Here is a 24,440-nt window from a genome sequence, read left to right on the forward strand (position 1 = left end):
GAAATATCTCCAAATCTACTCTTTTGTTTTCTTTAAAAGCAGTGGCCCTGGGGACACTGCCCATTTTGATATGTTTATTTTTTTCTCTTTCTTTCCATTACTTGTATTTCCTTTACCGAATTATTGTTTGTTGCTGCTGAGGGGAAGAAAATAAAACAGAGGGTGAGGCAACATAAGTGAAGACTCCGCCTCCTTCTTGCTCTGTTTTGCTGTGTGATGCTGGGGCCGGATTTTCTGTCTCTGCAGTGAGACAAGAGGTACGGGCCACTAGCAGGTACACCAATGCATCTGCACCGTGTCTGATTTGCTCCACAGTTCTGCTTTGCTGATCATGACAGTGCCTAATGGAAGGGCCCAGCTTTCCCTGAACTAAGCCAGAAACCGGATCTCAAGAACCGGGACCTAATCACAACACACAAGCCCATCATATGATGACATCAGGCCTTTAGGGTGAGGAAGGGAGGTGGCTCAGGATTACCATGAGGTCCTGTTATGTTTCAGTTTGTCTCTGCCTCTTACTCTATTTGGTAAAGTTGTTCCCAGCTTTTTAACAATCGGAGGACTCATTCATTCACTTGACACATATTCACTGAGTACCTACCATGTGCCAGACATAAGGAATATCGTGAATAACAAGGCAGACATGGAGAGGCGCTCTTTAAGTTTGAATTCCAGTGGGGAAGACCTTTCCCCATGTAAGGGATTTTGAATGGACTGAGTATTATAGTGGCAAAGTCCAGGTCGCCCTGAGAGCCAGGTAATAAGCAACCTACACGGCCTGGGAGACTTCAGAAGACTTCTTAGAGGAAGGGGTATTTCCATTAATAGTAAGTAGAGAGAGGGAGGTTACAGGTAAAAGTATGTGCAAAGGTCATGAGTCCAGAAAGAGCAAGTTTTACTTGGGGGAACTGAACAGAGTCCATTATGGATGAGGAGAGAGGGCTGTGGCTGGAGAAGCCGAAAGGGATAGGCTGCACAGGGTCCTGTAAGCGTGTGTCTGAAGGACTGTGGGAGACTATGGAATACTCAGGCTGGGATGTGATGTTATCAGATTTGCATTTTTAAAATGTCACTCTGGCTGCTGAGTGATGAATTGGAGGAAAGGCAAGGAAATCAGCTGCATTGGTCCAAGTAACAGGTCATGGGACCTCAGATCAAGTGGTATATGTGGGTATGGGCCAAATGCTATGTCCACTGCTCACAGCTTTCCAGCCAGGATACCTTGAGTATGTCAGCCCAGTGGCCTTCTCTGGGAGAGACAGTGGCATTTAGCCAGGGCATGGTACGGGGAGATGAACTCAATTCGAATTTTAAAATCCCAACACCAAGGATACCAGGAATATAAGGATTTCCAAACGAGATGTACTGCTTTGAGAATGTGGAGGTCATTGACCTTCAGAGGCAGATTTGGAAGAGAAGCACTATGGCGTCTTAATAGCTGACAAACAGTGCTGGGAGCCAGAGCTCCCTCGCTGCCTGCCATGCAGCCTGGCATCCAGGACTGTCATCCCTGCTCTTCTGCACCCTGCCCTGGACTCACCAGGTGACACATTGTCTCTCCCTTGGTGTGAGTATGATCTCAAGAACCCAATTTACAAGTCATGCTAATGTAGTTTATAACATCTACAAAACAGTGCCATTGGTGGGAGGTTTAAGGGCAGGACAGAGCCTGGAGGGGAAAGGGTGCACCAGCTGGCTCTCAAGATGCCTTCCGGTCTTATGACTCTGTGGGGCTTGGTGATGCTAGAGGAGAAAGCTGAGATCGTCTGTGGGGGCTTCATTCATCTGATCAGCAAATGGTCATTAAGAATCTACTATGTTCTGGCTCCATCCTCAGACAGTGAACAAAGCATGGCAGTGAACAAAACTGGCAGAGCTTTTATTCCAATCATTTCCTGAGGATAGCTGGTGACCCACTCTGCCCCCAAGCTCTCCTGATCTTTGTACTGAGTAAAGACAGATGGCCCAAGAGTTCCCTAGCTTTGAACCATCAGTGGCCTCAAATGAGAGTGAACTACTTTTAGTTCTCAAATGAGCCACGCTTACTCTCACCTTGAGCCTTTGAACTTGCTTTTCCATTGGCATGGACCTCTCTTTGCCGACATCGCCACCACCTCCACCTGTCACAACCCCCAGGATATTCCTCCTTCTCCCTCAGACTTCACGCCGGAGGCTTCGTGCTAGTTATTTGAATGTTTCCTCGGACTTTGCTTCATTAGGGCAGAACCCCTGTCTTGCTCAGCTTTTTATCCCATGTCTAGCACAAACCTGGCACATAATATGTGCTTAATAAATATGTGTTGACTCACACAAAGGACAAAGATCAACTCAAAATGAATTGAAGTCTCACATGTAAGACCAGAGTCTGTAAATCTGCTAGAAGAAAACATAGGAGGAAGCTTCTTGACACCGGTCTGGGTAATCATTTTTTGGATATGATTCCAAAAACACAGACAACGAAAGCAAAAATAGTTCAATGGAATTGCATCAAACTAAAAAGTTTCTGGGCAGCAAAGAAAACAGAGTGAAGAGAAAACCTATGCAATGGGAGAAAATATTTGCAAGCACATCTGATAAGGTGTTAATATCCAGAATATATAAGGAACCCAAACAACTCAACAGTAAGAAAGCAATGCCATTAAAAATGGGTAAAGGATCTGAACAGATAATTCTCAAAAGAAGACATACAAATGGCCAACAGGTATAGGTAAAAATGCTCAACATTGCTAATCATTAGGGAAACACAAATTAAAACCACAATGAGATACCACCTCATGCATGTTAGAATAGCTAATATCAAAAAGACAAAAGATAACAAGTATTGGTGAGGATGTGGAGAAAGGGAAACCCTCGTGCACTATTGTGGAAGTAAAAATTGGTACAGCCATTATGGAAAACAGTACAGAAGTTCCTCAAAAAAATAAAAATAGAACTACCACATGATCCAGCAATCCCACTGTTGGGTATATATTCAAAGGAATTGTAATCAGTATCTCAAATAGGTACCTGCACTCCTGTGTGCATTGTGACATTATTCACAATAGCCAAGATATGGAATCAACTTAAGTGTCCATTTACAGATGAATGGGTAAAGAAAATGTGGTATATACAGACAGTGGAATACTATTCATCCATAAAAAGAGGAAAATCCTGTCATTTGTGACAACATGGATGAACCTAGAGGACATGATGCTAAGTGAAATAAACCAGACACAGAAAGACAAATACCGCATGATCTCACTTATATGTGGAATCTAAAAGAAGTCAAACTCATTGAAGTAGAGAGTAGAATGGTAGTTGCCAGGGACTGGGGAGAGGGGAGTGGAAATGAGGAGATGTTGGTTAAAGGGTACAAGGATTCAGTTAGACAAAATGAATAGGTTCTAGAGATCTATTGTACAGCATGGTGACTGTGGTCAATAATGTGTGGTATACTTGAAGATTGCCAAGACGGTAGATCTGACATGTTTTCACCATGCACACACAAAATGATAATGATGCGAGGTGATGGATACGTTAACTAGCTTGATCATAGTAATCATTTCACAATGTACACATGATCAAAACATCACATCATATTCCCTAAATATATGTAACTTTTGTTTGTCAATAATACCTTAATAAAGCTGGAAAAAAATGTTTGTTGAGAGAAAGGATGGTGGGAGGGATAAATGATGATCTGTCCCATCTAGTGTGGCATATCAGTTTACCTGAAAAGATGCCTGCTGGCTTAAGTCTCGTCACAAACCAAAGTCTGTTAAACTCTGCTAATTTGTCAATTGCCATACTGAACCCAAGTTTGAGTATTTTTGATTAAATCACTTTGAAATGAATCATATATGTTTTCTAAAACCCTGGATCCCTCTTCATAAAAACAAACCAGAGAGAGGAAGAAACTTGAGAAGAGACTGAATTCGACTATTATTCATTAATTTGTTCAACAAATATGTATTACATACTGTGATTTATCAGGCACTGGGAACACAGGGGTAAACAAGAAAAACAAAGACCCTGCTTTCCTTGTCAATTTTTATTCCTATAGGGGGAGATATTAAATTTTAAAAAAGTGAACAGCTAACTAAGAAAATCTAAAATGGTGCTAATCCCCGTATCTCCTGGTAGAAAGGAGCCCATGGGGGCTGGAGGGGAGAGTGCACCAGGAGGTGGAGTATGGTCGAGGGGTCTCTCTGAGGAAGCGGCATTGGAGCTGAGGCCTTTGCCAGGTGGGGTCAGGATCATGCACAGAACCACATGCACCTAAGCCTGTCTTGTGGGCTTGTGACACGCATGAGCAGGGAGATGGCCTGTCTCAGAGAAGAAACAGCAGGATGCGGTACCTTCTTCCAGCTGTTATCCAAGAATAGGCAAGAGACTCGGAATAATCCCCCAATTAAGGGGTAGGGCACAAGAGTTAATACAATCTTTTTAAAGTCAAATCCTTCTCGGAGAACCAGTGCTGCCTCCATCTGAACCTGTCCTCATCCCCACCAAGCCAAAAGTCATTTCCTCCTATGACATCCTGTGCATATTGGCTGTAGCTGTTTGTGGCAGTCACTGTATTCTACCCTGCAATTAGAGCTATTTGCATCCTCTGTTTGGCCTCCCTTGGGAATCTTCAACTCCTCGAAGGCAGGGATTGGATCTTGTGCAGTCCCTTCCCCCATAGACATGTACTCTCTCCATACACTTGGTAGATGCTCTGTGAATATCTGTTGGTGTTTATTCAATTGAATACTAGGATTTCTGGATAACACTTTGGAGACATACGTATTACAAAATGAGAAGAGTTTTGATTGCAGGGAAGGGAAAGATAATTTGGGAGTATAGAGACCCCACACTTAGGTGGTTCTTCTAATGGAGAATGTTGAATGCTTTGAGACTTTCCAGTGGAGATTGGCCAGGATAACAAAAGAAGTTGTGAGGGCCACAAAAAGAAGATGGGGCAATGAGGACTAACTGCCTATTTTGCTGTTTTGGTCTTAGTGATTAAAAAGCCATTAGAATTATTTTGCATGCTTCCTCCAACTCTTGGTCCTTGTTTGAGCTGAGATTTCTGCTGTCTGATTAGCTGGTTGATTTAGGGTTCAGTTAGGGTTTCTTGTCTTCTTGTGTTTGTCATTTCCTTTTTCTGCAGGGGTCAATTTTCTATATATTCAGAATGTTTTTGTCTTGAATAATCTAAATATATACAGCTAGAATGTATTTTTTATTCAATTAGTATTTTGAAGTATTTTCAGTTTAAGCTGAAATTCATTTTAAATGGAAACTGGTATCAATAATGAAAATGAAAAACCAGTATCACTTGTTGTAAAGGTAAATTTGTTATAAAAACATTGTAATAAATTGAATCTAATTTATTTGTACTATATTATTGAGTACTTTATCTCATGATTTATTATAACAGCACCACAGTATAAATGGTGTTATTTCCATTTTTACAGATGATAAAACTGAGATCTTGAGAAATTAAGTAACTCCCAGGGCTAAGAGGTATTTTAGGCATCCGAATTATTATTCAGTTTCGGTTTACAAATGGAGTACGTAAAGAGAATCTTGTGATTCCATTTTTACAGATGATAAAACAGATTTGAGAAATTAGGTCATTCCCAGGGCTAAAAGGTATTTTAGGCATCCGAATTATTATTCAGTTTCGGTTTACAAATGGAATACGTAGAGAATCTTATGAATTTCATGGAGCTAAAGAATGGATCTGAAGGTGGCACTGGAGATGATTAACCTCTCAAATAGACACATAAATTAACTGCTTACTTTTGTAAGTAAAAAGAAAAATGAAGCATGGGAAAACAAAGCAGAAAAGCAAGAGTTAAAAAGAGCCCTGTTTCAGGAGGAGCACATTAAGGCATCCACCACTGTCAGAGGAGCCAGCTGACCCTTGGCTTCCTGGGTCACCAGATGGATGCTCTCAGCAGTGACCTCACCTCCAGGACCAGGAATGGCCCAGGAAGAAAAGATTACATGGAGACAGGAAGGGAAGAGAAGACCAGGTGCTTTGGTTCCCTCTTGGCTGTCACTTATGAAGTACACTCAAGTTCATTTTCCTTGTCCCCTTGGCCTGGGGGTAATGTCCTGATCAAGGCCTGAGGGGATAGTTCTGTGGGGCCTTTTCAGGGTCAGAAAGCTCACATGCCAGCAACTTTGTTTACATCAGCAAATCCAGCTGCATCATGCAAGCACTTGACTGGCCACTGACTCTCAACACAAAGCAGATGTCAAGATATGAAGAGGGAACACACAGGGCTTCTGAACTGGTAGGACTTTGTCTTGATGATCTGGGTAAAGGACAAGAATGGGTGGCATACAGTATGCCGAGAGTGGACAACAGCGGCCACCAAATAGATCTGGCTTTGTGCTGGCTTGAGCCACGTGGGCTCCCAGAGGAGACACTCACTGAGGTCTGTTAAGGCCTTGCTGCACTCCTGCCTGAGAGAGCCAAAGAGCTCTGTGTGTTGGACTGTGGCTTTCTGAAATATGTTTGGCTGGGAGATGGGAAGAGCTGGGATCCTGCAGACCAGTGAAGGGGAAGTGGGATCAGGACAGACCCCACTTGGAGCTGAGTCCTAGAAACTGCTCTTCTGTTTTTGTGTGTGTACACAACATTAATGAATGCCATGCATAAGGTAGAGTATGGAATAAATCTCTCCTAGTAAATATATGGTTGCCTAATTAGGTTAGTCATTATGCTAAGCATTTGTTTAGGCAATGCTTACCAGCTAGAAATATTAACAAATAAGGAAAAGCCAAGTTTTTCTTAAAGAATTAGGCACTTTCACATACACTATATCCAGCGCAGCCCAGGAGGCTCCATGGCTTCTGCCTCGTCATTTCAACAAACCAGCTTGTACTGCGTATCAACAGATTTGCAACATTGAATGTTGTGATATAATTCTCCCTTGAGGAAAGGGCTAAATCAAGGTCATAACAATGATCAAAGATACAAAGAACTGGAATTTAAAAGACAGTATCAGCGTATATGCATCGGAAAAAGAGACTACAAATTACACACACAAACACATAGCCCAAAGTATGACAAAAGCCATTCCTGGGTGGTAAGAGTAAAGTTGATTTTTGTTTTCGTCTTTATGTTTTTCTGTTTTTTCCTAATTTTCTACAAGGAGCATGTATTATTTGTATAGTCAGAGAAATTATTATTCTAACAAAATCAATTTTAAAATGCTATATATACCTCTTGCTGCAACCCAGGAGGCAATACCCTGAGTTACTGCCTAAAGTTCCTTACTCAAGCCTCCCTCTACGAAAACAGGGCTTTTCCCTTTTGGGTTCTCTCTGAAAATTTCTCAGTAGGGAGCAATAGCTGACCTTAAGTTTCAAAATTGTACCCATGAGAGAGGTGATTGCTAAGGAATTAGGCTTCCTTCCGATCGCTTATTATGCACATAACATTCTTCTTCATCTGGCCCTCACTTTTTCATGTTTTCTGTCAACAGACTCTTAGTTATAGTAAAACAGATCTACATTTGCATCCCAGCTCCACAATTTGCTAACCATGGGATCTTAGCCAAGTCATTTAAAATCCCTGTGCCTCAGTCTGTTCATCTAAACTGATAGGCTTATTATGAGCATGAAATGAAATAATGCATGTAAGCTCATGTTAGCACAAGCAATAAAGGTTGGCTATTAGCATTATCCTATTGGCTTCTCCCAAACATCTTTTCCAATTCTCATGCAGACAACATTTTTCCAACTTAGCTAGGCTCTGTAATCTCAAGGCTTGTAGTGAGAACTGTGGCCTTCCAGACTGTCTCCAGGAGCCCTAAAACAAAAAAGGAAAGCCTTAAAACATACTTACCTGCTGGCCCGTGGCTGGCTTCCCTGCAGAAGTGGCAAAGCCTTTCTTTGAGCAGTGAACTCACTCACTAAGGAATCCCCCCAAAAGCCTGGCCAGCCGGCCTCACTGCCTGGTTGCCTCACTGAGTTGGTGCTCTCTTTAAGCTGTTCCCTTTGTTTTCTATGACTCAGAATATCTTAGGTCATTCTGAGACAGCCTTCTCCTCCACACCTTCCCTAATTCTACCTGCTGTCCTGGAAATTTGTCATCATTTTTGACTGCCCAGCATCTGAATCCCCACCCCATGTATTTGAAAGTTACACCCGCCCACTCATTCCCCACCACACACATACACACGTACATCTTGGTCTGGCTGGACCATTCCTGCAGTATGATTTGGGGCCACCTCACCTTCCCAGTGACTCTGGGAGCAACCCCAGGTTCTCTGAACTCTCCTTCTAGAGTCAGTTTTGGTTGCTTCCAATTAAGAAACCGAGCCAGCTCCTCCTCATCCTTCATACCTACCTTAGTGTAAATCCTCTGGCTGTTGGTTTCCAAAACTCCCTGAACATGCATGTCATATGATTTAGCATATTCTGTTATGACATTTTCCTATAATTGTCTGTTTATCCCCACACCCCCAGACTGTTAGCTGCCTGAGGGCAAGAACTAAAGCTGTTTAGCTTGTGATAGTCTCTCCATCATGGGCAGAGTGCATGGCACATAGTAGGCCTTCAGCAAATGCCAAATGAATGAACAAGCAACAAAACCTTAGCACACATGAGAAGACCAGAAACAAGCACAGTAGCTCCACTTGGAGAACCAGTTAACTCGCCAGCTTTCTGATATTCTGGCACCATTCCTAGTCGGGTTCCAGGGGAAATCAGATTTCTTTTAGGCTTTGGCAAGGAAGAAGGTCTTCCAGCAGCATCCTGAGTGGGAGGGTGCATTGTGGGCCGCGTCTTGAAGTGGGTGAGTAATTCCCCAGGCAGCTCTTAGCTTTAAACCCTGGCTTGTAATGCAGTCATCTCCTGAAGCTCCCAGCTTAAAATGGAAAGTGGCATTACTCATGGTGAAGGGCAGGCAATAAAAAAACATTTAGGTGGGGCCCGGCACAATGGAGTGAGTATCCCCTGATGGCGGTGAGCACTCTCTGCTCTGAGCACTCACAGCCCTGGCAGACGGCTCAGTCATAGCAGGGCTTTTGAGCTACACCTCCGAATTAGCTCATTCACCAAGCACCTCACTCTTTGGGGTGCTGGGAGACATTGCATTCCGCAGCCTACAGCAGGCATGGTGGGAGGAAATGGCCCTGAGTCAATATTGGAAGGTGGTAGAAGGAGTGGGTAAGAACCTGGGCTTTGGCATCCAACTGACCTGGGTTCCAGTCCCAGCTCTTCTAGTTACTAGCTCTGTGACTCCAAGCAAGCCCTCTAACCTCTCTGATCCTCAAGTTCCTCATCTGTAAAATGAGTAAAATAATAGTACCTACTACAGAGTCATTGGGGTAAGTAAGAAAGACAGTCCCTACAGATCCTTATCACAATGCCTGGCATGTAATCAACATTCAGTAGGGTGACAGCTTCTGTCACTGACAGTGTTGTTCTTTTACCAACTTCCTCCAACGACCTCCATTACTCCTCCATCCTTTCTGTTTTATTTCTGTGTTAATCTCACTCAGCTTCTATACCCTCCTGAGCTCAGGCCACAGCCCAGCCTCCCTCCAATCACTGCTCATTTCTATCTTGTCTTTCTCTCCTTTACTTTTTTCTTTTTCTTTTTTTTTTTTTGAGAAAGAATTTTACTGTCACCCAGGCTGGAGTACAGTGGTGCGATTTCTGCCCACTGCAACCTCTGCTGCCTTAGCCTCCCAAGTAACTGAGATTGCAGGTGCCTGCCACCGTGCTGGGCTAATTTTTTTGTTTGTTTGTTTGTTTTTGTTTTGAGAAGGAGTCTTGCTCTGTCGCCCAGACTGGAGTGCAGTGGTGTGCGATCTCGGCTCACTGCAAATTCCGCCTCCTGGGTTCAAGCGATTCTCCTGCCTCAGCCTCCTGAGTAGCTGGGATTACAGGCAAGTGCCCTCACGCCCAGCTACTTTTTGTATTTTTAGTAGAGACCAGGTTTCACCATGCTGGTCTCAAACGCCTGACCTCGTGATCCGCCCGCCTCAGCCTCCCAAAGTGCTGGGATTACAGGTGTGAGCCACCGTGCCTGGCCTTTTCTCTGTGTTTGTGAATCTGTGTGCTAAGACCTTCCCACCTGATGTGTGACCCTGTCATCGTTTCTTCCCTACTTCAGAATCTGTGACCTGGTACACTGTGAAGCAAAATGTATCAGAATAAATCAATCTGAGTTGAAGGAAGCCTCATGGACAGATTGGGCATAAGGTCATAAAACGATCAGGGCTCAACACCAGTTTTCAGCACCCAATACCAGTTTCCAGGGCCCGAGCAAAATGTACACGCGCCCACAGAAAGAAAAGGGGCCCAAAGTCCAGTTTTATAAAATATGGGCATGCGGTAGCAGTGGTGAGAATAAAAAAATTACAAATGTAATGTTTTTCTTAGGAAAGAATATACCACCAACTTTTCTAATAATAGGCTTCTTTAGTGAGTTCATAAATGAGATTCAGACTTCTTTTAAGGAATATAATCTTTGCCTGAAGCAGGTGACATGCATAGAGATAAACAATGATGCACCTGTGCTGAGACTGTACATTGCACGAGGTAGTTCTATGCCAATAAACCGGAAACACAGCAATCATCAGGGACCATCAGCCAGCCCCCTAGGGTTAAGAAAGTCCGTCACAGCCAGGCACGGTGGCTCATGCCTGTAATCCCAGCACTTTGGGAGGCTGAGGCAGGCAGATCACTTGAGGTCAGGAGTTCGAGACCAGCCTGGCCAACATGGTGAAACTCCATCTCTACTAAAAATAACAAAATTAGACGTGGTGGCGGGTATCTGTAATCCCAGCTACTTGGGAAGCTGGGGAGAGAGAATCACTTGAACCCGGGAGGCAGAGATTGCAGTCAGCTGAGATCATACCACTGAACTGCAGCCTGGGCAACAGAGTGAGACTCCATCTCAAAAAAAAAAAAAGTAAGAAAGAAAGAAAGAAAGTGTCCCACCTTTTACCACTAATGACTAAATTAATCTCAGATAACCATCTTAGGACATATAGTCATTCATTTATTAAGCACATTTAATGAGTAGCCTTCTATGTGCTGAGCACATTTTTGGATACCATGGAAGATACTGTTAAAAAAAAGTAAAAGGATGCAAGCTCTGCTCTGCCCTCCAGGAATTTACAGCCCAACACAGGAGGTAAAAACATATAAAAAACTCACATGGGGAAAAAAAAGTGACAAATGCCACAAGCCATCTAGTTTTAATAAGAGTTTCCACAAAGCAAAAATCACTTATGATGGTGATTTGGAGGGAGAGACTTGGAGTTACTTGAGATGGTTTGTATACATGATTAGAGTCTCACAAGGTCAAGCTTGGCAGGTGCACTGGGCAGAGGATACAGCAGGGACAAGGAACAGGTTGGGAAAATGTGAGGCGAGAACAGGAAACCATCCGCTTGGAATTAAGAGTGGCTCACATAGAATGAGTTCATGGAGGATGAGGGTAAGGCTGGAAAGGTAATTTATAGCCATATCTTCTATTGTATCCCACTGCCTGCTCAACGTCTCCACATGGATGTCCAAGGATTATCCTTTACGTGGCCCAGACAGAACCACTGATTCCCCTTGCCCAACTCCCCAGCTTTTCTTTTCCAAATATTTCAAGTCTTAGTAAATGTCTCTAGGTCCTCAGCCCCAAAACAAGGAAGTCAGTCTTTCCCTCTCTCCTTCGCCTATCCCCATCCAATTCATCAGCAAGTTCTATTAATTCTATCTCCAAAATGCATCATCAGTCTGAACTCTTCTACCTTCTCCATTACTACCACCGTGTTCCAAGCCACCATCATTTCCTACCTGCCTCCTTGTTTCAACTCTCGCCTTGCTGCAGCAACATGCTTAAGTCAGATCCTATCCCCTTGCTTGCTTACAACCCTCTGATGGCATTCCATTGCTCTCAGAATAAAATGCACACTCCCTACCGTGTCCCACAGGCCCCTGGTCAGGCCCCAGCCCCTCCCTGGCCTCATCACTCCCCTCTCCTCCCTCGCTCATTGCGCTCTACCTAGACTATGGTTTTCCTTCTCATCTTTGAACTCACCAAGCACAGACCTGCCACAGCATCTTTGCACTTGCTGTTCCCCTCTGCCTGAAAAACTGCTTCCTCAGCCTGAAAGGCTCCTCTTTCCTTAGATCTTTGCTGGTCCACTTCCTCATTGCTCATATCTTAGCCCTGATGTCACCTCTACAGACGGGTCTTCCCCGAATCTGCAGTTCAACGAGATTCCTCAGGTGACTCGTCTGCATATTAAATTTGAGGAGCACTGGTCTAGCAGAAATGTGAGATTCCTGAGGCATAAATGCTTCGAATTTGGCACGCTGGGTTTGCTGTATCTGCAGGGCATGGAGGTGGGCATGTCCCTCAGACAGTGGAAATGTGGTTTTGAAGCCACAGGAGAAGGACGTTAGGGGAAGAGAACACCTTCCCTGTGATGCTCATTGACGACTGGAGTCCAGAGGCTGGGGGAGATCGTTAATGGAGAAGAACAAGAGAGCAGAGAAGAAGATGGAGTTTGTGGGCTGTAGGGGAGCCCTGGTATGGGCGTGAGAGAAGAGGGGCTGAGAGGAAATGGGAAAAGAAACTCATACAGAATGATAAAAAAGTCAGAGTAGAAGAGAAGGTCAAGAAGGGGGTGAACAAAAGTACCAGCTTCGGCAGAGAAGTAAAGGAATATAAAGATTAATAAGTGACCATGGAGTTTTGCCCCAGAGATGGGTAGGTGGAGAAGCAAGGAGGAGAGGACAGGCTGAAGCTGGTGGTGAAGAGAGGGAGGGGAAGGGTGGCACAGTATGCGACCTCCACATAAGCCAATTTGGCATATCGATTATTTTTAGTTGAAGACAATTGAGAAGAAGCAGATAAGGCTCTCTGCCCTTTCTCATTTGCCTAAAAGTAGAGCATAAATTTGTAAAGTTGCCCCCTCAACACCAGGAAAGACTGAAGTTAACCACTGGAACAAACCTTACCAACTAGCCCTCCTCTGCCATTAGTTTCTTCCATATGTTTACTTTCCTCAATTTGCTGCTCTAGCAACTCAAAGTCCTTTTCTTTTGTCTTGTCACTTCTCTAAAAATCTTTTGTTCTTCTGTTAAGCTGCTACATAAACCCAAGTTCTCACCACCGCGTCGAGGTAGTCAATACTGTGTGCTCCCATGCGCACGCACAGTGCACATATTCATAAACTTGTAGTTCTCCTCTTAATTTGTCTTTTGTCAGTCTAATTTAAAGGACCTCACCAATGGACCTAAGATGGTAGGCCACTCCCACCTGTTTAGATGGGACCCAGATCTAAACACTAAATTCATTTATGTTTCATGTACACCTTATACACATAGCCTGAAGGTAATTTTATATAATACTTACAATAATTTTATGCATGAAACAAAGTTTTGACTGCATTTTGACTTTGACCTGTCACATGAGGTCAGGTGTAGAATATTCCACGTGTGGCGTCCTGTCAGTGCTTAAAAGTTTTGGATTTTGGGTTGGGTGTGGTGGCTCACGCCTGTAATCCTAGCACTTTGGGAGACTGAGGCGGGCAGCTCAGTTGAGGTCAGGAGTTCAAGACTAGCCTGGCCAACATGGTGAATGAAACTCCATCTCTACTAAAAGTACCATGCTGGGCGTGGTGGTGTGTGCCTGTAATTCCAGCTGCTTGGGAGGCTGAGGCAGGAGAATCACTTGAACCCAGGAAGTGGAGGTTGCAGTGAGCCTAGCTTGCACCACTGCATTCCAGTCTGGGTGACAGAATGAGACACCATCTCAAAAAAAAAAAAAAGCTTGGATTTTGGAGCGTTTTGGACTTAGGATTTTTGGATCAAAGATTCTCAGCCTGTACTGTGGTCACACCGAGAGAACAAGTGTCTTCACGCACACGTATGTTTATTGCAGCACTGTTCACAATAGCAAAGACTTGGAACCAACCCAAATGCCCACCAATGATAGACTGGATAAAGAAAATGCGGCACATATATACCATGGAATACTATGCAGCCATAAAAAAGGATGAGTTCATGTCCTTTGCAAGGACATGGATGAAGCTGGAAACCATCATTCTCAGCAAAGTAACACAGGAACAGAAAACCAAACACCGCATGTTCTCACTCATAAGTGGGAGTTGAACAATGAGAACACATGGACACAGGGAGGGGAACATCACACACTGGGGCCTATCAGGGAGTGGGAGGTTAGGGGAGGGATAGCATTAGGAGAAATACCTAATGTAGATGATGGGTTGATGGGTGCAGCAAACCACCATGGCACGTGTAAACCTATGTAACAAACATGCACGTTCTGCACATGTAACTTAAAGTATAATAATAAATAAAAAAGTGATTTGTCCCCCCACCAGACACTAAAAAAAAGAGAACAAGTGTCTTGCGGGAGGAGGAATGGAGAGAAGCTTTTCTCAAATTAGAGACCTGAGAATGTTTGTCACTGGAGAAGAAGCCTGCAGGGAAAGGGACTGAATAGTTTGAAGATGGAGACAGAATTTAATCACTAGGAGGAGGCCCTGGAGGAGCTCAGAGAGAATCAGATGAAGAATATGGATGAGATGTATGTGCTTATTAATGCATGGCCAGGTCTAGATCTAGACAGAGCCATGAAAACAATAGCAGGATGCCTTGGAGAGAGGAAACATGGCGGCCAGGGGCGACGGCACTACTTTTTCTTTTTAATTTAAGAAAACCAAAACGGAAAATAAGAAACACCTGTGTGCACTTTACTCTGATTTAACAAATGTTCATGTTTTCTCGAATTTACCTCAGATCTTTATTTATATAAAAGAAACAAAACATTAGAAAGTTGAGATTGCTCTTGGTTTCCTTTTTCATAACATTTCTATCCCCCTTCCTTGAGGCAGCTGCTCTGATGAACTGTGTGTGTGTGACACACATCAACAGCTTGCTCCAGATGGATGCTTCTGCAGTTTGCCTTCATTTGTTCAATATTATTTCTGGGATTGTTCATTTTCATACATTATTTATAATAGTTATTATCACTACTATAAGTACATTCTCATCTTGTAAATAGCCTACCTTGCATTTATGTATAATCTCTAGGGGTGGACATTTTGTTTTTAATTTTTCAGTATCACCAAAACTGCTGCCATGAACATCTTTATCCATGGGGAGAGATGCTTTTTACTATCTGCTCTTTTAAACTTTCTGACTTTTGTTTTACCCTATGCACTTTTAACAGGTCCCTTAAGTAAGGAAAAAACAATTTTCTTTAAAAACCCACAGATTAGTGTTTGCCAAAATATGACCCAAGGAACAACAAAATCAGAATTACATGGGACATTTGATCACATCTTGGCCTTTTGGCTAAGATCAAGTGTAGTACATGGGATATTTGTCTTTAAAATGCAGATTCCTGGGCCCCACCTCAGACCTACTGAATCAGAATCTTCATGGAGTAGGCCTGGGAATCTACATTGCAATAAACATCCCCAGGTGATTTTTAGGCATCTTCCAGTTTGGGAGGCACTGGATAGACAGATGTTTCCTCTGAGAAAGAGAAGGGGAAAGAGGAGCAGAGACAGTGGAGTAAGGGCATGCAGCGGGAGGGATGGAGATGACATTGATTGTCAGCTCTTCTATGCCAGGCACCATGCTAGGGCGTGACATTTGTGTTACTCGTTCTCCTTTAAAGAAGAGAGAGGGAATCCATGACATTTATCAAGATAACTTTGCAAAAGGTTCAGAAAGACAGTCGAGGTGAACATAGTAGTTTAAAACGAGGTCTGTGAATTCTCATAACCTGGCCTCACCACTCACTCAGTGGCTGTGTGCTCTTGGGAAGTTATGTAGCCCCTCTGAGCTTCAGTTTCCTCATCTGCAGAAGGGTAGTAATTACAGTACTTACCTCCTAGGAATTTTAAGAAGATCAAATGATTTAAGGCTTGAGTAACCTGCTTAACCCAGAACCTAAACTTCCTAAGGGGCCAATAAATGATGATGGCAGGGAGAATGATGCTTGTGACTATTATTGTTTGAACCCTTTATAATCAATGCATATGCATTTTATATGTGTGTGCATGTGTGTGTGTATATATATATGTGTGTGTGTATATATATATGCGTGTATATATATATACACACACACACTATGTATACTATGGTCTCATTATTTGAAATTATAACAGTAGTTAAAGTAGCTGGATATTGCTATAGTATTAATTGATAGAAATCTGAAATATGCAGTCCCCATTACTCTATTATTCTCACAGGAAAATATGGGCAACAGTCTTAAGCAGCTGGTTCCAGAAATGCATTCAGGTGGGACATGGAGATTTCCTATGTTGGGGTGGGGAGCAAGTCAGAAGGGTGAACATTTTAAAATTTAAGTAAAAATATATAGTTTAACACACATACTCATTCCTAGCGTGCACACAGCCCAAATGAACCCCCACTGAGTGCCAAGTGTGTTAGTGGGAGGGTGGTGCTAACGCAGATTCAATGTCTCCTCCGTTTGTGCTTTTGCTCAGGGAGAGGTGAAGGAAGGCGGCTGCGAGGGCTGGGGATCCTGCCTGAGTGCTGAGAAAGGTGCAGTGATAACCCAAGGGCACCTGGTATCTTTCCTCCCTGGGTCTCCACCTCCTTCTTTTGGGTAAACTTCACCACCCACAGGAGCCTGAACCCACTGTGACTTGCCTAGAAAAGTGGACAAGAACCCCGGCTCTGACTTCAGATTCGAGTCTCAGCTCTGCCTCTTAGGAGCTGGATTGCTTAATCTTTTTACCTTTTTATTTGAAATTCGTAGTCTTTATTGCTTGAATAGTTTTAGTTTCCAGCAAAATTGAGTAGAAAGGACAGAGAATTCCTCTCCCCCAGCCCCACGCCTAAACAGCCTTTCTCACCATCAACACCACCCACCACACTGGTCCATTTGGTACAATCAATGAGGCTATGTGACACATCATTATCACCCAGGGGCCATAGTTTATCTTAGGGTTCACTCTTGCATTATACCTTCTGTGGGTTTTGACAAGTGTATAATGACATATGTCTACCATTATAGTTTCCTGCAAAGTAGTTTCACTGTCTTAAAAATCCTTCATGTTCTACCAATCCATCCTTCCCTCCCTCCTAACTCCTGAAAACCACTGATATTTTTACTGCTTCCATAGTTTTGCCTTTTCCAGAACGTCTTATAGTGGACATCATGCAGTAGCCTTTTCAGATTGGCTTCTTTCATTTAGTAATATACCTTTAAAATTCCTCCATATATTTTTTGTGACTTGGTAGCTCATTTTATTTATTTATTTTTTTAGTGCTGAATAATATTCCACCATATGGACATTTAACCTCTTTCCAGCCTCAAATTTCTGGGCTGTAGTACAGGAGTAATAGGTGGCCTAATCTGAGATACTTCATAGTAACGATAAACATGAACATTTATTAAGTGCTTCGTACCATGCACTCTACTAAGTGCCCCTTACTGCGCTGCCTCACATAGTCCTTTCTGAACGCTGCGACGGAGGGATTATTAGCACTTCCATTTTCCAGATGAAGAGACTCAGACCCAGAGAAGTTAAATAATTGCTCAGGGCCACATGTCCAGGAAGGAATGGGTCTGGGATTTGAACCCAGACATTCTGACACCAGGTCTTAGTATCTGGGCTATAACCTCCTGGGAAGGTTCTTAACAGTGTTTGCACATAGTAAAAACGTGTCGCCAAATGGTGCCTCTTATTTATGTTTTTGAAGTAGAGCTATTTAAATTGTAAGGTCGTAGTTCTTCTCTAATGGCTGAGGATGAAGAAACATATGAGGCGCTGGGACATTCAGAAGTCACCTAGTGTTATGTGGCAGGTGAGTTTTAGAACTGGACCTAGAAGCCTTGGGTGATGGAGGCTCTGCATTGCTCTGAGGAGAGCTCTGATTCCTTACTTACTAGGCCCTTCCTACGTGGGTCATCCCATTCAAGGCCACTCACAATGACCCTGTGAGCTAATTACCCTTAAGACCCCCTTTAGGAAACAGAGGTGCCCAGGAGCCCCATGGTATTCTTTGTAGTCCCCTTGAATCTTCTCCCACATTGCCTGTGCCCACCCCAGGCAACTACTCCCCATCTCAGTTCTGGGCTCACACGTGCAGCCTGGCACACCTCACAGCACAGAAGCAGCCCAGGAGTGCCTGTGTCTGTCTGGGTCTGGCTGGAGGAGTGGGTGCCTCGGCGGCGGCCGCAGCCCTTCCTCATCACCTCGTCATAGAGCACACATGTGTCCATGCCAGGCCCCGGACGGGCAGGCTCATCCTGGGCACATCTGCTCACTCACTCCCTGTCCCCTCCACTTCCTTCTGCCCTGGATTTCCAGACAGAGTCAAAAATGGGTTCACATCAAATAAGATTTGTTTTCTTTCAGTGTCACTTTCCATTTATAGACAGCCTTCTCTTGGGAGGCTCCGTCCTCCTTCCTCTGTCTCGTTTTTTTTCCTGGGTATTTGGGGATAAACTCTTGGTGGCTGTTTTGAGCCCTGTGGTCGGCAGCCCAGCCAGTCATTCATGCAGAGCGTCTCCAGAAAGCCAGTGGTTACCTTTACAGGAGTTTATGCTCATTTCCGTGGCCTCTGAGACCTCTGTGGAGCTGTGCCCACATATCCAGTGTGAATTGTTAAAAAGACACATCCGACCTGAGCCAGCAGGGTCCTCCACCAGGTCAACCTGGCGAGGATTATGAGGGGGATAATTCAACAGTCACGGCAGCCGGCACTTGCAGCACCCTCCTCTAAGTGCCTTACAAAAATGGACTCATTTATTCCTATGAGGTAGGTGCTGTTCTGATCCCTTCAGGCAGAAGAGGAAAGGAGCACATAGAAGTGAAGGCTGTGGTCCACCAGACCCTACATGGGGTCCAGCCCTGCTGACCTCTCCGGCCCGGCCGCCCACTCTCCCCTTCCAGCTTTGTGCATTCACCACACCAGCCTTGTTTTGGCCACTGGGATACGTCACATGACTTCCTGCCACAGTTCCTTTGCACACACACTCCTCACTGCCTGGACCACTGTTCACCCCCCCTACAGCGAATTAACCCCGGCCCATCTTTCAGATCTCAGCTGTGACTTCTTCAGGGATGCCCTCCTCTACCCCTCAGCTCTCATTGTGCTGCCTGCCTGTCTTCTACGACACCGGTTGGGGCTTAAATTCTACTTTTATTTGTGTATTTTCTGATTAAGTCAGGCTCTCCCTCCAGACCATGAGGGCAGAGGCTTGAAAGTTCCACCTTCAGCCGGGTGTGGTGGCTCACGCCTGTAATCCCAGCACTTTGGGAGGCCGAGGCAGGTGGATCACAAGTTAAAGAGGTCGAGACCAGCCTGGCCAACATGGTGAAACCCCATCTCTACTAAAAATACAAAAATTAGCTGGGCATGGTGGTGTGCACCTGTAGTCCCAGCTACTCGGGAGGCTGAGGCAGGAGAATCGCTTGAACCTGGGAGGTAGAGGTTGCAGTGAGCCGAGATCATGCCACTGCACCCTAGCCTGGCGACAGAGTGAGACTCCGTCTAAAAAAAGAAAGAAAGAAAGAAAGAAAGTTCCAGCTTGTATGTAATTCTAACATTGCATTTACCATGCCGGATTGACATGATCTATTTATTCATCTGTCTCATCTTTTGGTGTGTGAATTTCCTGAGGGCAGTATCCAGGTCTTTTTCTAACACAGTGCTCAGCTCAATAAACATTTGGAGAGTTTAACTGAATGGGCTGCATTTAATTGAACAGCATAATTTGGGAAAGGGCACCTGAAATTTGGGGGCTTTTGATGGAGCAAGCTCACAAGATACAATCCTTTTGTACCACCTTCTTGGAACTCAATGATTTTAGAGAGAACGTTAGCTTTTTTAAGAAGGCAAGTTCACTTATAATGAACTGCTCCATAGTTCACTGAACTTCAGATAGTAGAAAGATTCTTACTTTTCCCAACGAAGTATCAAGTTGTAGTTATAAAGCCAAGAGAAGTGAGGAAGAAAGGATGTCTGCCCCTTCGAGGTTCATCTGAAGTTACAGCAAAAGTGGGGCATAAATAACTAGTGGAATCTTGGACACTGTGCTGCTATTTGATACCTTCCAGCCCTTGGCCTTGTGTCCTTTCCTTATCTCTCTTGGATGACATTGCCTGGCTCTTCCACCAGGGCTGCCATCTGCTGTCTTCAACTCCATGAATGTTGTGGTCTCGTTGGAAGGAAACACTCCCTCTTTAGGGTTGGCTCCTTCCAGGGACCAGTGTCCCTTTGCCTGGCGAGTGGGCCCCCAGGCATTCACATGGGACTGAGAGAGAGACAGAAGCAGAAGGGGCTTCTCTTCTAACTGCAGGAGGAGCAGGGCCGGGAGAGCAGAGGGCTGCAGGCCTGTGGCTCACCCAGCAGGGTTGATGAAGATAGCGCCAGGTAACCACAGGCTCCCACATCCAAACAGGGCCAGGCCTCAGCTCTGGCCCACCCCAGCTCCAAGGAAAACAGGCAGTTCTTTGGAAAAATTGTTTTCATTTATGCTGCTTCCTCTTTCCTATCATAACAGATTATAAGCATGTTCCCTGGAGGATCAAATAGTGCCTTTCAAGAAGTTAGGAAATAGCCATTGCTGAGTTGAGAGGATTAACTTGGTTCAACGTGGTAGTAGCAGCACGGGATAGATTAACTGGGAATTTGAAAGAACATTATGGAGGCTTCAGTAGCCCTTTATGATGCTTGTAAAATTCCAAGCATTTTGCAATAGAAACACTGCCTAGGTGTCACACACAATGAGTGAAGCGGCCCTTTCCTCATCTCTTCCACCACTGAGACCTGTTCCCAGCACACTCCCCGCCACACCATAGGTACTCAGCCGATAGTTGTTAAATGAAGACAAGAACAATGAGGCCGACCTCAGGTTCTGACAGCTTTCCAGAGTGGACAGAAAACGTCAATCTCAGCCATCCTTTGCTCACAGGCATTGGGTAATGACACATAGACCTGCTTGCCGTTCTCGTTTGGCTTTTAGATCTAGTTCTTGCTTATCCAAAATTACTAATTCTCAACAGCTAACAAACAGCAACCCCAATAGCTTAACTCAGATCTAAGAAGGGTGTTTTTAAAAACTAGTCATCAAGAAATCCTTCTTACAGAGGAGGCAGAGCCCAGAGTAACTTGAAAATATTGCACAAATATTGAGAAAGAACATCTTGGGGGTTCAGTGGCCACAGCAGAAGAAGCTGGAGGATGTGATGATGTTGGAACGTGAAAGCCAGAGCAGCTTTCCAAACACTGAAAACCCGACTTGTCCTGTGGGCGGGAGCCAGGCTGCTGCAGGGGAGCCCGCAGCCAGAAGAGGGCGCTCCGAGCTCAGTGTGCTGGCGGCGCTGGTGAGATCAGAGGACCCTTGCAAAGAGAGACTGTTTACACTTCAGCTTTGTTTCTCCTGCGTGTTTTTGCGTTCTCTGCAGGAGTGAGGGAGGGTTTTCCTCACTCTGTGCCAAAGAATGATCTGAAAATATAATTAAACTGATGACTTCACATGTTAAATACCAAGTCCCAGGAATATAATTGTTTTTAAAATTTCTACTGGACTTCAATCTTTGATCTCCCTGAAATCTGTGAACAAATTTCCCACATCGTAACTCTTTTAACACATCTACGTGCGCCCTCAGGAACCAGTAGCTTCTTCCAATATTGACTCTAGCCATAGAAAATGGATGGTCAAACCGAGAAGAGCAGACTGTTACCTCTCTCAGAGTTATTTCTACCTGGTCCATCTTTATCAGGTTAATAAGAGTTACTATATATAAATATAGTCACCCACAACATCCTGATTGAAAAAAAAAAAAGCAGTTATTCAGTTGGGATACTTTAAATCCTTGTTTTCCATTTACACGCCTCCTTGGAAATCTATCTTCTTCCCCACATTTTTCATTCCCAGTCCATAAGGGAAGAGCAGACAACTCCAAGAAGCCCTTCAAGGAAAACAGCATACTTATGTGTAGACCCGGTGACTGACAACTCCGCATTAAGAATTTGTCCTACAGAAGGACTCACACAAATGCCCAAAGATCAATGCATGAGGTTTACTGCAGTGCTGTTTGTAATAGTGAAAATTTGGAAACAATGTTGCATCAGAATGGCGTGATAAAATAAGTTATAGGTCTAAGCAAATACCAGGCAGCTGTGAGAAAAAGAACACTAGACACACATGTACACATACGAGTGGGGAAAAGGAAGCCTTAGGACAATGTGTGTAGAATTATCCCATAGCCTATTTAAAAAGTCATATATCTATGTGTAGACACATAGACAGAAAACTGAAAAAATGATTACCTCTGGGGAGTGGGATGGGGTGGCTGAGGAGGAACTCACATTTTGTTTTGTTACTGCAGGTATTGTTTATTTTTATTTTTATTTTTAGTTTTTGGAGGACAGAGGTTCGCTCTTGTTGCCCAGGCTGGAGTGCAATGGCACGATCTCGGCTCACTGCAACCTCCGCCTCCCAGGTTCAAGCGATTCTCCTGCCTCAGCCTCCTGAGTAGCTGGGATTATAGGCATGTGCCAGCATGCCCGGCTAATTTTGTATTTTTAATAGAGATGGGGTTTCACCATGTTGGCCAGGCTGGTCTTGAACTCCTGACTTCAGGTGATCTGCCTGCCTTGGCCTCCCAAAGTGCTGGAATTACAAGCATGAGCCTCCTCGCCCAGCCCTCCTGCAGGTATTTTCTAATGTAAAGGAAGAAACAACTTTTCGCGAGGGCAAGGATGCCATCCACTGAATCTTTCCCTTCAGCCCCCAAACCTGCTAAGTTCCCTCCCGCTGGAGAATCCTGCCCATCCACTTAGGCCCCTCCTGCTCCTGCCCTGTTCTCTGCTTCTCTGCTCAGCCGAGCTTTCTGAAGGATGTCAGTACCTCCCAACACCTCTCAGGCATCCCCAGCCCTCTGCAGTCCCCCATCTAGCCCACCCCTCCACCCAAACGACCTTGGAAAAGCTTGCCCATGGTCTCCTCCCACACCTAGGTTGCAGTGGCCTGAGGCCGTGTGGTCAGTTGTGGCTGTTGTTCTTTTTTGTCTTGACTTTTACTGATTCAGAGATTCCTGCTATCTGGATTCCCTTTAACCCCCAGGAGACCTGGTCCACTGCACTCACCATGCTGCTGGCTGCGGCTGAGTGTCTGCCCAAGACTGGGTCTCTACCACGTTCTCTGCTGGACTCTCAGCCCAGTGGGCAGCAGAACTTTCCAACCCACTCTGGACAATTCTCGCCCCTCTGGTTTCAGTAATAACGCTGGTATCCGGGTCTTCTTTCTCTTTCTCTTGCTTAGTGTCCTGCCGTGGCTTCTCTGCCTTTCACCACCTTTTGGAGTGTGGCGTCCTCAGGGCCCTGACCTAGGTGGTTCTGTCTTAAATGTGTATACGCTCTCTGGAAGTGCTGGTCTGCCTCAGATTCTACTCACGACTCCCAAATCCTGCCCTGTGCCTCCACCCTGGTCTTTGCATTCAAAGCTCCCATCACCCCCAAGAAACCTTCCAGGACATTCTGCAGATACAGCCACGGTGGACATCTTGCATTCTCCTTCTTCCATTACCTCTGCTTAATTAATGACAGTACAGAGGTTACAAAATAGCCCAAGCTACTTAATATACCTTAGTCATATTCCCTTTCCCTCACTCCTACAGGCATCTCCAAATGATTCTACCTAAATAGCTCTTATATTTTCCTTCCCTTCTATCAGTGTCTCGGTAAGGCCAGCAAATTCTCAAGCCTTATCCATCGCAATTGCTTCTAGTTTTTCTCTCTGTAGCTTATTCCCTTTACCTCATTCACAACATCGCCATCATTGGCTTCCCATTCACAGATCTGATCATGCCTTGCCCCGATCACATTTCCTGTTATTTCTCACTGCCTAAAGGCCAAAGTCCAAACTTCTTAGCATGGCATTCAAGGCTCTTGACTATCTGATTGCAACTTTTTTTCATTCAATCAACAATCTAAGCACCCAGGATGTGTCATGCCTTGGAGATACCTTTGTGAATAAGAGAGTTGTGGCTCATGCCCTTATGGGACCACATTGTAGTGGGGCTTCACAAGCAACAGACACGCACACATACACACACGCACACACACACGCACACACACACGAGTTGAAGGACAAAGAAAGAAAAATTGTCAGTTGTGTTTTGGAGGATATTTCCTTTGGTATCAAGGAACTGAGGTGGAAAAATAGAGTAAGATCGACTAGGAAGACTCCTTGAAGAGGGGACATTTAAGCTGAGATCCGAAGGAAGAGAAAGTGTCGGCTGTGAAGAGTCGCCCTCCTGGTACCTGTGTGCATGGTGCTCGGGGGATGCTTCTGCCGTGATCGTGAACTCTTCCAAGGGAAGAACTGCCAGGTCACTTGAGTCCCCAGTGCCTGGCATGTGGTAGGCTCAATCATTGTGAGATGAAAAGCTGGATGGATAGTCAAGCGGAAGCATGCACTCTGA

The 24,440-nt window shown here is 44.6% G+C and overlaps 2 protein-coding genes across 41 annotated transcripts in view; one reads left to right on the plus strand and one right to left on the minus strand.

Moving 5' to 3' along the window:
* Positions 1-24,440, plus strand: part of ARHGAP26 (Rho GTPase activating protein 26) — an 840,200-nt gene that overhangs the window by 246,880 nt on the left and 568,880 nt on the right. The window lies entirely within an intron of this gene.
* Positions 1-24,440, minus strand: part of FGF1 (fibroblast growth factor 1) — a 110,816-nt gene that overhangs the window by 44,206 nt on the left and 42,170 nt on the right. Inside the window, exon 1 of one of the 33 annotated variants that reach the window (XM_078004064.1) lies at positions 7,829-7,956. The gene's annotated coding sequence lies outside the window, so the exon portion shown is untranslated. 33 annotated transcript variants of the gene reach the window in all.

Source organism: Macaca mulatta, chromosome 6, assembly GCF_049350105.2.
Source record: "Macaca mulatta isolate MMU2019108-1 chromosome 6, T2T-MMU8v2.0, whole genome shotgun sequence".
Taxonomy (NCBI): domain Eukaryota; kingdom Metazoa; phylum Chordata; class Mammalia; order Primates; family Cercopithecidae; genus Macaca; species Macaca mulatta.